We start from the raw sequence: 13,105 nt of genomic DNA on the forward strand, positions 1-13,105 counted from the left end.
GCTCATGATCAAAGAGACTGTAATGGAGAAGAACATAGACTGACTGGGTAGGGGAAAGGGACTTCTGAGAAGGTACAAGAGGTAGGAAAAAGCACCAGAGCCTGCTTATAACACACAGGTCAAGGGGGAAAGAAAGACTTTGCCAAAAGGCACCTATATTCTCTTGGGCTTTTTAAAATTTAGGCTTAAATAGCTCTGATTGAAGTATGGAGAATAGAAAAGCTCTATCTAACGTGATCCTTCCAAGGCTCTCAATTTATGCAACTAAATTGGGAATTTATTCTGTCTGCATCATAATCTGGTACATTGTTTTAAACTTTCTCTGGAAATGGTCTTCCTATTTGCTCCAAGCCCTTTACTCCTTAAGCCACTGTTTCTTTATTTGTGTTTATAACAGAGTCACTTGGCAAGCTTAAATACAAATTCTTGGGATGTGTGTTGGGAGAGTCCCAGTTAGACCTACAGGCCAAGGATCACCTTGGGTATTACTCTAGAATCTGAATCTTAATACTTCTGTCCTAAAGACTGTTGTGTTCTGAGCAAGTGGGCCACAATGAATTGATATTTACTACCTCTCTGTGTGCATTTGATGGTGGTGGTGGTGTGGTTGAGATATAACCATAGGAAATTTAGCCCAAGTGTTGAGTGTTACTTCATTTCCTCCTTTGAATAACCCTCTTATTTCCCGCTTATTGCCAGAGCAGCTTTAGAAATGATGGGTTCAGATCCTGAACTTCTGTCAGCTTGAGTAGATTTCCAGCTTCCAATAGTCTCCCAGTGATCATTCATTAACTTGGAGTTTTGGGTCTTAGTAAGTGTGATATAAAAGTAAACTTTGTGTTAACCCTAGTTGGGGTGTGGTGCGGGTGGGTTGGGGCTGTTACTCGTTATAACTCATTATAACGTCCACATCTATCAGTGTAAATCCTTAGAATATTTTCTAAGGATCAGGATTTTGCTAACTGTTACCTTCAGTTTGTGCTGTTTGTGTTTAAAAACAATTTGTATTGTAGGCAAGTCTTCAACAGTTGACTTCCAGTTCTTGAATATTGTTTTCTTTGTAATAGTTTTAATGGAAATGTGTATAATAAACACCCTGATTGTTGGATTAAAAAAAGAAATTAATGTTGGTCCTTGATACTGGGGATACATCTATAAAACAAGGTATCTACTTTCTACTATGGGATGAAACAAAATTAGATATGGACAGTTGTTTTAGCCATGAGTTGGAAACATTAAAGAAGTGACTAATTGCACCCAAGAGTGAAGTTGGAAGGGTTTCTTGGAATTTACTTTAATAGAATTTTATTTCCTGGTGTTACTTTTTTGCCATTCTTTTGTCTTCCCTTCTTTGTAGGGATTGAACACAGCATCTTGGACATCATAATAATCTTAGCCCTCTTTTCTTTATTTTGGCTCAAGGGAATTAATATTCATTTTCCCAGAATGCACTCTTAATCTTACATTAACTGAAATTTAGATAATTTCTCTTATTTTTGTTTTTAATCTTCTCCCTCTTCACATACTGTTCATATTAGTGCCTGTATGTCCTATGTCTGTTAGCTAAGATTGTAATACTCAGGCTGGACAAAAAACCAGGTAAACAGTGCCCATTATAGTATTCAGATTGGCTTTGTTTGGTTTTTTTTTTTTTCCTTTGAGACAGGATCTTCACTATATAACATAGGCTGACTTTAAACTTAAGATCCAAGTGCAGAGATTATAGGCACTTACTACCATGCTTAGCCAAAATTCAGTTTATTGTTTAAGTATGGTGTGTGCTTTAGTACTTTAACAATACTGCTTACTTCACTAATTAGTGAAAATATTTTTCATTGGCATATATTATGTTTGAGTATCTGCAACTATGAAAGGTCTTTAAAAAACTTTTTATTAATTCTTTGTGAATTTTTATCATGCACCCCAATCCTAGTCACCTCTTGTCCCTTCATAGCTGCTTTCCACTCTTGCAACCTCTCCCGCAAAAGAAAATTAAAAATTAAAAAAAAAAAAAGAAAAACAAAACATCTCGTCATGAAAGCTGCAGTGTTTTACATTGTGTCCTATAGTATACCCTTTTATCTATACATCTTTACTTGCTAATGGTCATTGCAGTGAGTCATTGGTCTGGTTTGGGGACTCTGGCTTCTGCTACACCATCGATTTTGGATCCTCGCAGGGAATCCTCTTGGATATCCTGTTGCAGCCCTGTGTCATGGAGACCTTGCAGCTTTGGATCTGTAGGACCTGCCCCTTCACATGTCCCAGTAGTTTATAGATGAGGTAAATGTTGGGGTGGGCCAATTCAAAGCCCTGGACCTAGACCTGGGTGGTAGCTGAGTTGATCAGCCGGCCAGCTCTCTGACCACACCACCAGGTCAGCTCTACTGTATTGTCCAGGTAAGGCTCAGGGCTTGCTCTTCCAAGTGCTGCATCTGGTGAGAGGTGGGGCCGGTTCTGCAAGGGCCTTGGATATCAGCATGGTTCCAGGTGGTAGCCCAGACCAGAGACATCTGCATGATCTCTAGCAGTAGTATGAGCCATGGACAGTCTTGTTTTGTTTTGATCAAAGATTCTTTTTATTATCCCTGGAGTCAGAAGGACCCATATTTTCAGGCATTCTTCTGCCTGGACCTTGTTGATTGTAAAATGCACTTGAGTTTGTTTTGTATTCCTTTGTGCTTAACTTACATGTTAGAAAACCTTTTGCCCAATTTACTGTTTTCCAGTTGTAGTTTTCTATTCTCTATAACTAAGACACTGATTAGCTGATCAACTATTCAATGTGGGTTAAAGGAGCTGGTGATTGGTTAAACCAGTAAGTTTTTTTTAAAACAGGTTTTTGAGGGATAATTTGTGTGCCATGAAATTTACCTCAATTAAAATACAGTTTAAAGGACAGCCTGGTCTACAAAATGAGTCCAGGACAGCTAAGGCTACATGGAGAGACCAAACCAAACAACAATAACAAGAAGAAGAAACCAGTTTAATTGTGTTTAGCAAATTTAACTAGTAGTATACTTACAACTGTATAATCCAAGTTTAGATATTTCTATCATGCCAAAACATACATACATACATACATACATACATACATACATACATACATGTATTTTAACCAATTTTCCAGTCACCTCTAGTCCTTCCTTTCTCCCCAGGCAACAACCAATTAGTAGTCCATTGATTTATATTTTCAGTCCAATTAAAATAAACAAAAATTGTCAAGTTAATTATTTGTGTTTGCTGGCAGGGATGGGTCTGGTGTCTTGTTTTTTTGCATAAATATTTTTAAGGTTCAGTTATGTTTCATTATTTCTTCATTGTTGTAGTATTCTTTTGTGTGGATGTAACATACAGTCCAGTTGATAGAAATTTGAATGGTTTCCCATTTGTGAAAATTATGAATAATAATGCTATAAATACATACATATAAGTCTTTATAAAGATGTGTTTTAATTTCTTCTGGAAGTAGTCCCAGGAATAAAATTGTTAGATTGTGTGGTAGCTTATGTTTTACAGTCTAAGACTAGATGAATTATGTGAGTCCTTTTTTGTATACTTGGATTTGGTTGGCTGGTCCTTTGTCTTTATTTTATGATGTCATTAACTTTCATATAAAGGTATTGCTTTCTTCAGAATGAATTTGAGCAGTAGTCTATCCTGTTGAATTGTCTTCATGCATTTATGAAGAATTAATTTTATTTAAGTATTGGCACCATAAAACAATGTAGGTCAGGGTTTTTCTTTGGAGAATTTTAGGTGCTAATTTTATTTCAAATGGTATGGATTTAGTCATATTTTCTGTTTTCTCTTGAGCCAGTGTCAGTAACTTGTCTCAATTTGTCCATTTTTATTCAAGTTGATTGTATGTCTTGATAGCAGTTCATATTTCTCCTTATAACCATTTTAGCTTCTCTTAAGTTGGTGATGCCCTTTCTCCCATTACTGAATTGGCCAATTTGTGTTTTCTTTTTTTTTGCTCCTGATCAGTCTAGTCATAAAGGTTTACTAATTTTGTTCATCTTTTCAGTTTGATTCTTGCTAATACTATTCCTTCTGTTTGCTTTGGGTTTAGCAAGCTTTTGTTTTTCTAATTCTTAAGGTAGAAGTTTGCCTGACATTTTTCATTTTTAGTCATGTTTACAGCTGTAAGTTGCCTTCTATAAACATTGTTAATTATATCCTAAGCTTGTGCTGTGTCTTATTTTTATTCAACTTAAAATATGTTCTAAGTTCCTTTGTGATGTCATCTTTGACTCAAGGATTTTTTTGTTTTGTTTTTTATTTTCAAGTATTGCTTTGCTTTTTTTTATTTATTTATTCCTAATTCACTTATATTATTATTGGAGAAGTTCTTAGTGTCACTGACATGGTTTGGACAATGGACTTAACAAGAATTTGTTTGCATTTTGCTATTGGATTCTTTCAGTTGTCTTTTGGGTCAAGTTAGTTGGTAGTGAAGTTAAAATCTTCATTTATCTTTTCTAATTTCCTGCTTACACTCTTATTATTGAGGATGAGATTGACATCTGCCTGTAAACATTAAACTGTCAATTTCACCTTTCTTTCTTTCTTTCTTTCTTTCTTTCTTTCTTTCTTTCTGTGTTAACCTATTTGGGGACTTTTTTTTTATTAATTCCATATATTTATATTTGTCATACCTTTCTGCTTAATTGATAGTTTTAATATTATAAAATTTTTGCCCTTTAAAAAAAACTTTAATTTTTTAGTCAGTACTGTTCCTTAGCATTGTTTTTTTCTATCCTGTTGGCCTTTCTGTATCTTTGAATCTGAGGTGCCTCTCTAGATGGAATATAATCAATGATTTGGTATTGCTTTGTGGGTGGAGCTTTTTGAAACACTTAAGAACTCACATTGCTCTGGAACCCAGTGGCCTTCCTGTTTCCACTCCCTCAGTACTATGATTCCTGAGTGTGCTACATGCTCAGCTTGGGTATTTTTTTTTAATACAATAGTCAAACAATCTGTCTTTAAGAATACTATGTGCTAGGCTGGAGAGATGGCTCAGAGGTTAAGGGCACTGAATGCTCCTCCAGAGGTCCTGAGTTCAATTCCCAGCAACCACATGGTGGCTCACAACCATCTATCATGAGATCTAATGCTCTCTTCTGGCCTGCAGGTATATGTGCAGACAGAGTACTATATACCTAATAATAAATAAATAAATCTTTAAAAAAATACTGTGTGCATCTATGATGTGTCTTTTAGTATGGATATGCTTGTGATATGATTTACCTCTGGAAGTCAAAGGACAGTTTTGGGATCTTTCTGTCTACCATGAGATCTGGAGATGGAGCTCACTCAGGCTATCAGGTTGTGCCACACGTGCTTTCACCCACTTTGCCATCCCAATAGCCCCAAGTGATTAAACGCCTTAAAATGGTGGGTTTAATCCATTTATTTATTGTTTTATTTTTTAATTATATGTATATACATGTGTGTATCTTGAGTGCTGATGCATCCAAGGAGTCTGGGAGAGGGTATCACATTCCCTGGAGCTGGCATTATGGGTTTTTATGAACTACCAGGTGTGGTGTTGGGAACCAAACTTGGTAGCTCTGCAAGAAAAGCATGACTCCATAACCAATGAGTTATCTCTCCAAGCCATTTTATTTTTTAATACATGTGCGTGATTATCTTATTTTGTCATTTTTGATTTCTTTTAAAAAATCTATTTTCCTACTTTTTGTTCACATATTAAGTGTGTATCTTATTTATTGCAGTGTACTTGATATGAATGTTACTAATGCCTAAAGTGTAGTCAACTCCATTTCCTCTCCATAAAGCTATTGTTGTTATTTATGTTCTGTTCATTAGTGCAATAGCCTCATGGCAGGGTTTTAATTATTTCTTTCTACAGCTTAAAGAATAAGGCAAGATTAATAGTATTTTTATTAACCTATATTTTTATCATTTATAATTCTTTCTGTTCTTAGAGATTCAAGTTAACCACCTACTTTTGCTACACGTTTATTATGTAATCCCTCTTTTTTGGTATTACTTCTGTTCTGTATATACATCATTATATATGAAAAGCCCAATAGTGTAGTTATATTTCATTCAATAAACTTTTAAATTGGAGAGAAAAAAGTAGGATATATATTTACACTTTTCCTCTATCTGCAGTTATCTTTGGCAGGTCTGTATTTTCTTCATATGGATTCCAGATACTATCTGGTCCCATCCTGAAGAGTTTCCTTTAGTATTTGACTGTTACTTTTTGTCCCTGAGCCTATAGTGAACATTCTTTTTTCATTCAAATAACCACATTTTATTCTCTGGCCCCCTAGGCCCATAGCCATCTCAGAATGCATTTAGTTTAACTTCCAAACTTTCCGTAGACTTTAACAGTTTTAACACTTCAAAAAAGTCAGTAGTTTCTTGAGACTCAAGACACATCATCCCTTCAGATTTGAGCCTTGAGGAAAGGGCTTTGCAGATTGGATAGATGGCCTGTTTAGACAAGCAATAGAAAGGAAATCTCCCCTTTTCTCTGTGATTTCCTTACTATTTTGGCCAATTTCATCTAAGTAGTTACTTGTAGGCCTAACTATTTACAGATTTGGGAGCTGTGGGGAATGGTTCAAGAGGCACAGTGATTGCCTTGGAAACATGAAGATCTAAAACTATCTCCAGAACACATATAAAAATGGCAGGGAAGGCGGAGACAGAGGATCCTTAGGGTTCTCTGGCCAGTGAGTTTACCCTTACCATTGGATTCTAAGCCAATAAGACTGTCTCAAAGGAGATAGCATTCCTGAGGGTGACAACTAAGGTTGTCTCCTGGCTTCCTTGTGCTTCCTTGTGCACATATGTGCGCTCCCACATACAAGTCCATGTGCACCACCATGTACAGAAATACATGTATTACATGTATGCATATTCATTAGAAATAAGTACATCTTTTTTGCAAAGTGCAGTGAAGTTCATCGAGTAGGAATAGTGCAGGCTCGCTAAGTGCAACAACAGTGGGGGAAACCGATAACAGCCTTATGTTTCTGTACCTGGGGTGGGGGCTGTATATGTAGAAAGATGCATCCTTTGTTGTCTGTCTCCTAAAGAAAGGCACAACATGCGTTAGCAGTACCTTTCTATAGTTTTGTCATTAACAGGGAAGTGTTACTTTTTGATGTCCATTATCTTCACTGAAGAGGCTTTGCTTCTAAGGAAAAACTGATCAGAAAATTTATTAATTCCTAGCTTTTACTACTAGTTCCTCATGTGTAAAATGAAAGGGAGAAATGTCTCTTTTAATCTTGTCAGATTCTGTTAACAGTCCTTGTCAATGGTGTTTGTTTACTTTGAGAAGACTGTCCTAATGGCCTGCCTATAGTTGCTTTTGTGATTACAGGAGCCCTTTTTATCCTTATTCATCAAATTAGTAAGCCTTCTTGATTTTTGAGTTTAGCATACTGTTTTCATTGAATGAATAAACTGAAGTGTAGGGGAATGTAATTCAGTCCTGAGAATAAACTTTGTTATATCAGAGCTGGAGATAGGTCATAATTTTGCCCAACACCAAATACATAACAAAGAAGTTTGATTTTAGGCACATAATTATGCCATAGTCTTTCTCCATGTAAATCAAAATAACATTTTTACCTATCATGTTCAGTACTTTAAAGACATTTTTATGGAGCGTATTAAGAACATAGAGAAATAGAGCCTATTGTTTCATTTCCCAGTAGCATTATCTGACGTGAGAATATTTCTTTGACATGTGTATAAATGGTCTGTTTCCCTGTGCTAAAATGAACTTTTAGAGGGCTAGGCCTACCATATACTATTATCATTTATAACAATGTTTTATATATAATGACATTCGGATAAAAGTACCTTGGGTTATTTTGTTAACAGTCAGTCTCAAGGCTAGATGACTTTGTCTTCCCTCTGTGGCTTACAATAACGTGCCTAAAGAAGCACATGATAAATTCTGTATCTTTACTGAAAGATCATTGTTAGGTATTTACTTACTTGGAATTGGTAGCCTGACTGGGTTTCCTAGAAAAATCAGCTAATTACGAAGTACTGCTTATATGCAGGAACCCAACCATAATTTTCTTTATCATCAGATAATTAAGTTTAGAAGAAGTGGACAGACAGACTTAAAAATGAATTTATTCACTTACATTGTGTGTGTGTGTGTGTGTGTGTGTGTATGGCTGTTTTGTCTACATGTATGTAAGAGTACTACTGAATGTGTGCCTGGTGCCTGCAGGGGCCAGAGAAGGGTGTTCGATTTCCTGGAACTGTAGATACAACTGTTGTAAGACACTATGTAAGTGCTGGGAACTGAACCTGGGTCTTCTGCAAGAATAGCAAGTGCTCTTACCATCTGAGCTACCTATCCCCAATGTGTTTGTTTTTGTTAAAAAGGTAAAATCAGATCTTATAGATTATTTACATCAAGAACATTTCATTCCCAGCTTTTTTTTTTCTTTTTTTCCCTCTTTTTTTGGTAATACCTGGGGGCATTTTTTGATAGTTAAAAATGGGGAGAGGAGCCAGGTGTGGTGGCGCATGCTTGTTATCTCAGCACTCAGGGAAGCAGAGGCAGGCACATCTCTGTGAGTTCAAGGCCAGCATGGCCTACAAAGTGAGTCCAGGACAGCCAAGGCTACATACATAGAGAAACTCTGTCTCGAAAGAAAGAAAGAAAGCAAGCAAATCAAAACAAATGGGAAGATGAAAAGGTGCCACTGGGCAACTATTGGGTAGAGGCTAGAAATGCTGCTCAAATTTTGTAGTAACTGGGTGAATGGGACGTTTCCTTTTAATAAAGAACCATCTGGGTGAGCCCGGAGGAGAGGTGGAGGAAGTAGTGCATAGCTGGTGTGAATGGAGATTTGGCCCAGATGATGATAATTAGTGATGTTCCCTGTTTTCCTGGGTGAGAAAGTGCCTTCTGAGATGATGGCAGCCACACTGGCAGAATTGGATGTTAATCTGCAGGTGCTCGAGGACCAGTTCCTCTAGGATAGGCCTTTCTTGTTGAAATGTGGACAAGGGTCCCACATCTCCCTGGCCAACTTGGTAGCCATCACATCCTGTAGGTGGTGGCTGCCTAGTCTTCGAAGGGCATCCCAGGCTGTCGAGTGGAGGCAGCAATGGGCGTGGACCTCTTCCAGGAGGCCCATGAGGTCATCCTGAAGATGAAGGACTCTCCACCTGCCAAACCCATCATAAAGCAGAAGCTGATGCCCAGAGTGCTGGCCATGACCTAGTGAGTTCAGACGCTTCACCCTGCACCAGCCATGGCAGTTCACAAAGTACTTGCATTGTACTAGATATGCATCCTAGCCTTACCGCATGATGGTTCTCAGGCCCAGCTCTATCTTTACCCTTTGTCCGGGATAGCCACACATGATCACAGTAATTATTACTGCCTTTCACTTTGAGTTCTGGTAATAAATCTTTGAGCCTAAAAAAGAAAAAGAAAAAAAAAAAAAAAAGAAAAAGAAAAAGAAAGAAAGAAAAGAAAAGAAAAGACCCATCTGGGGATGGGGAAATGGCTCAGTAGGTAAAATATTTGCTACATTAGTATGTGTTCAGATCCCTAGTATGCATAAAAGCCAGGTGTGGTGGTATGTGTCTATAACCCAGTGCTAAGGGTCAAGACAGGCAATTCCCTGGGGCTTGCTGGCCAACTAGTCCAAAATAATGAGCTAGGTTTAGTGATAAACCTTTTCTCAAAAAGTAGTGAAGGGTCTAGTTAGTTCAATGGTTAAGAACACTTTCTGCTCTTCCAGAAGACTAGAGTTTGGTTCCTAGCACTCAAATCTGGCAGCTCGCAGCCACTCATAACTCTAGCTCTAAGGGACCCAATCCTGTCTTTTGACCTCCATGGACACCCTTACACACATGGTACATAACGTACACACATAAATAAAAGTAATAAAAATCTTAAAGAACGACACTAAGATTTCCTATTAGAACAACTACAGTAATCCCACAAGTTTACATTATGGAATGCTATCCAGACATGAAGAATTTTGTCCAACATGAAAGGTTGGACAAAATCCTTTTGTGCTTACTGTGGGACTTTACCTGGTATGAATACGAGTCAGCCTGGATGAGCGTGTTTGTTGCAATGGTCACAAAAAGGAGGATTACACTTGTTGGTCCATGAAATAATAGTGACTACTAAGGATAGTTGGTGACACTGGCAGACATGTGGTTCAGTGTTTCTTGAGGGAGAGCTAGAGTTTTCTAGGAGATCTGATGTCTTCTTGCAGCCTCCACAGGCACACACACACATACCAGGGCATATGCACATACACAAACACAAATAAAAGTCTTCTTGTTTTTAATTTCTTGTTTGTTTATTTATTTTAAAGTCTTCTTAAAAAATAAGGTGGAGAAGGAATTAAGAAAGGTGTCACAGTGTTAACCTTTGGCCTCCACACATGCCCTCACAAGCGAGTGTGTACGTGTACACACTCACCCCACGTGAGTGGAGGTGGGAAGAACTATCTGATTTAAAGTTTAGTATTGCTGAGTTTGAGAGCTTGGCCACACACTCCGTGTCTTAATTATGTGGGTAGCGTACGGATGTGTGTATTCATGGATACATACACACTCACTAGCTTTTGGCAAAATTGTATGTCTCATACAGACATACTCATACCTGTCAGTGTTTTGTTTTTTAGAAAGTAGGTCATTCTAAGAGTTTAATTTGCTTTTATATACTAAGGAGTTTGATTGTGGCCTTGTTTGGGAGGTGCTCTTGACCATTCAGTAATTTGTTTGGACTTAGAGGTCTCAGCAAAATAGTTAAATTAATACTTTGGTTTATTACATCAGAGGCATACAGGTTTAACCCACCAATAGGTAAAAGTGCACAGGCCTGGTTCCAGGAGACTTCCAGGCACAAGGTATCAGTTGTCCTCTTCTATAGACGTAAATGCTTACTTCTCCCAACAGGGATGCAAGACAAAACTTGCAGAGGTTGACTGACCAGTAATACACACCTCAGCCTTGGTGCGCAGTAATCAATCACAGGTAGGGCCAGCCACCTATGCGGCTGATCTTAATCTTCATCCTCTTCAGAGGTAAATCAAATGCCCTGTGGCCTAAAGGTCTAAACAAATATTATTGTTTAGATTCAGGTCTAGACAAAGACCTCTAGAGTTTTTGTTTGTTTGTTAATTTGTCATTTTGTTTTGTTCTTAGCCAGTAGGCCATTCTAAGAGTTTTCCTTCAAGATTAGTAAAGGCCAAACCTTTCTTTGACTGAAGTTAGTTTTTACACTGTGGGCATCATTATTTTCTTCCTTTGGAAACAAATAGCTACCAAAGGGCTGGAGAGATGTTACTTGCACTTGGAAGACCTGAGTTCTGCACCCATACTGGGTGGACCTCCAGTTCCCGGCAGTCTGACACTCTCTTCTGGCCTCTGGGCATTCGAACACATGTATATATATACACACATACATGAAGGAACACATGCACATAAATAAAAAAATTTTAATGTAGTAACAGTAATAATTATAGTACCTGAGTAATTCTCAGAGGCTAATTTAAGGCCCAGTAATAGATATAGATTACTTTGTATCCACCCATCTATTGCTTAAGAGATTTGTTTGTCCATTGAAAGCAGTTGTTTTTGAAAGCATGTTCCGTGAACCCCTAGTCTGCTTTACTCTGGGGTGAGATTTTCACATAAGAATTAAATGTTACATGCTTCTTGTACTTTCTTGGAATTTGTACTAGTGGTACAAAAGTTGTGGTGCTTACTGTGTATCTTGTTAGGTATCAAGGTGATGTGTCTTAGTTACTGTTCTATGGCTGTGAAGAGACACCATGACCAAGGTAACACCTATAAAAGAAAGCATTTAACTGGGGGCTGGCTTACAGTTTCAGAAAGTGAGTCCATGACCATCTTGGCAGGAAACAGACAAGCATGGCACTGGCGCAGTAGCTGAGAACTTTACATCCTGATCCACAGGCAGCTGGCAGAGACAGACAGCTGGGCTTGATGTGGCCTTTGAAATCTCAAAGCCCATCCTTCAGCAGCACACCTCTTCCAGCAAGGCCACACCTGCTGATTCCTCATAAACAGTTCCACTCCCCTTTGACTAAGCATTCAAATATGCAAGCCTATGGAGGCCATTCTCATTCAAACTGCCACATGGTGGCATATTCCATCTCCACACAAAGAAATGAAGAGACAAGTAGAAAAGATTTTGATTACATTTAACTCTTGGATATATGGAAAATAAAATACTTGAGTTCATCATAGGAGAAGCGTAACCTAAACTAGATTTGAAAAAAAAAATGCAGCTGGGCATAGTGGTACATGCCTTTAATCCCAGCACTCGGAAGTCAGAGGCAGGCAGAGCTCTGAGTTCAAGACCAGCCTGGTCTAAAAAGTGAGTCCAGGATAGCCAGGGCTATACAGAGAAACCCTGTCTTGAAACAAGCAAGCAAACAAACAAACAAAAATGCTTTTTTTTTCTTCTAAGAACTGACAAAATCAGACTCAGATATTCCATTGAAAAGGAAAAAAAAAGGTAAATTTATTACTTCAAGAAATGTAGCTGCCAATATTTCTTACAATCAAAAATGAGAACTTTAAAACAAATTATAATTGGAGAGATCAGTGCTGTCCACCTATGCTTAACTTTACAGTATTTATAGACTGGTTATTGGCACTAGCAATTGTGTGTTTTGTTACTGTTTTTTTGTGTGTGTGTGTGGAGGGGGTGGTATTATATATAATGAAAAGTATCAGTAATTGGAAGATTTGTCTACTTCAGTAAACTGGCATTTTCTAGATTATTGATGCCTGGTGTTATTAAATCACATGCAGGTAAAAGATCTATTCAAAGTATATAGTAGTATGTATTGTATTATATTTTATCTATATATTCTTTTCAACACTAGGGAATCAAACTCAGTGTTTTGTGTATATTCTACCCAAATGCTTTACTACCAGCCACTGGATGCTAATGAAGTATGAAAAGTTCATTGATAAGGTTCCATTGCAGCCAGAGATATCACTGTATCAATAAATATTACTTCTCAGGTTCTGATGTAGTTCAGAGAAAATCCACAATTACCTGAAGAAGATTTTTAAATGCAGC

The 13,105-nt window shown here is 37.6% G+C and overlaps 1 protein-coding gene and 1 pseudogene across 3 annotated transcripts in view; both read left to right on the top strand.

The window, feature by feature from the left end:
* Window positions 1–13,105, top strand: part of ANKRD28 (ankyrin repeat domain 28) — a 161,233-nt gene that overhangs the window by 14,354 nt on the left and 133,774 nt on the right. The window lies entirely within an intron of this gene.
* On the top strand, window positions 8,893–9,245 carry LOC311605986 (glutathione S-transferase theta-1-like; annotated as a pseudogene). The gene has a single exon. The product of its transcript is annotated as a glutathione S-transferase theta-1-like (transcript).

This window comes from Acomys minous (assembly GCF_964271855.1).
Source record: "Acomys minous genome assembly, chromosome: 9".
Classification (NCBI taxonomy): Eukaryota; Metazoa; Chordata; class Mammalia; order Rodentia; family Muridae; genus Acomys; species Acomys minous.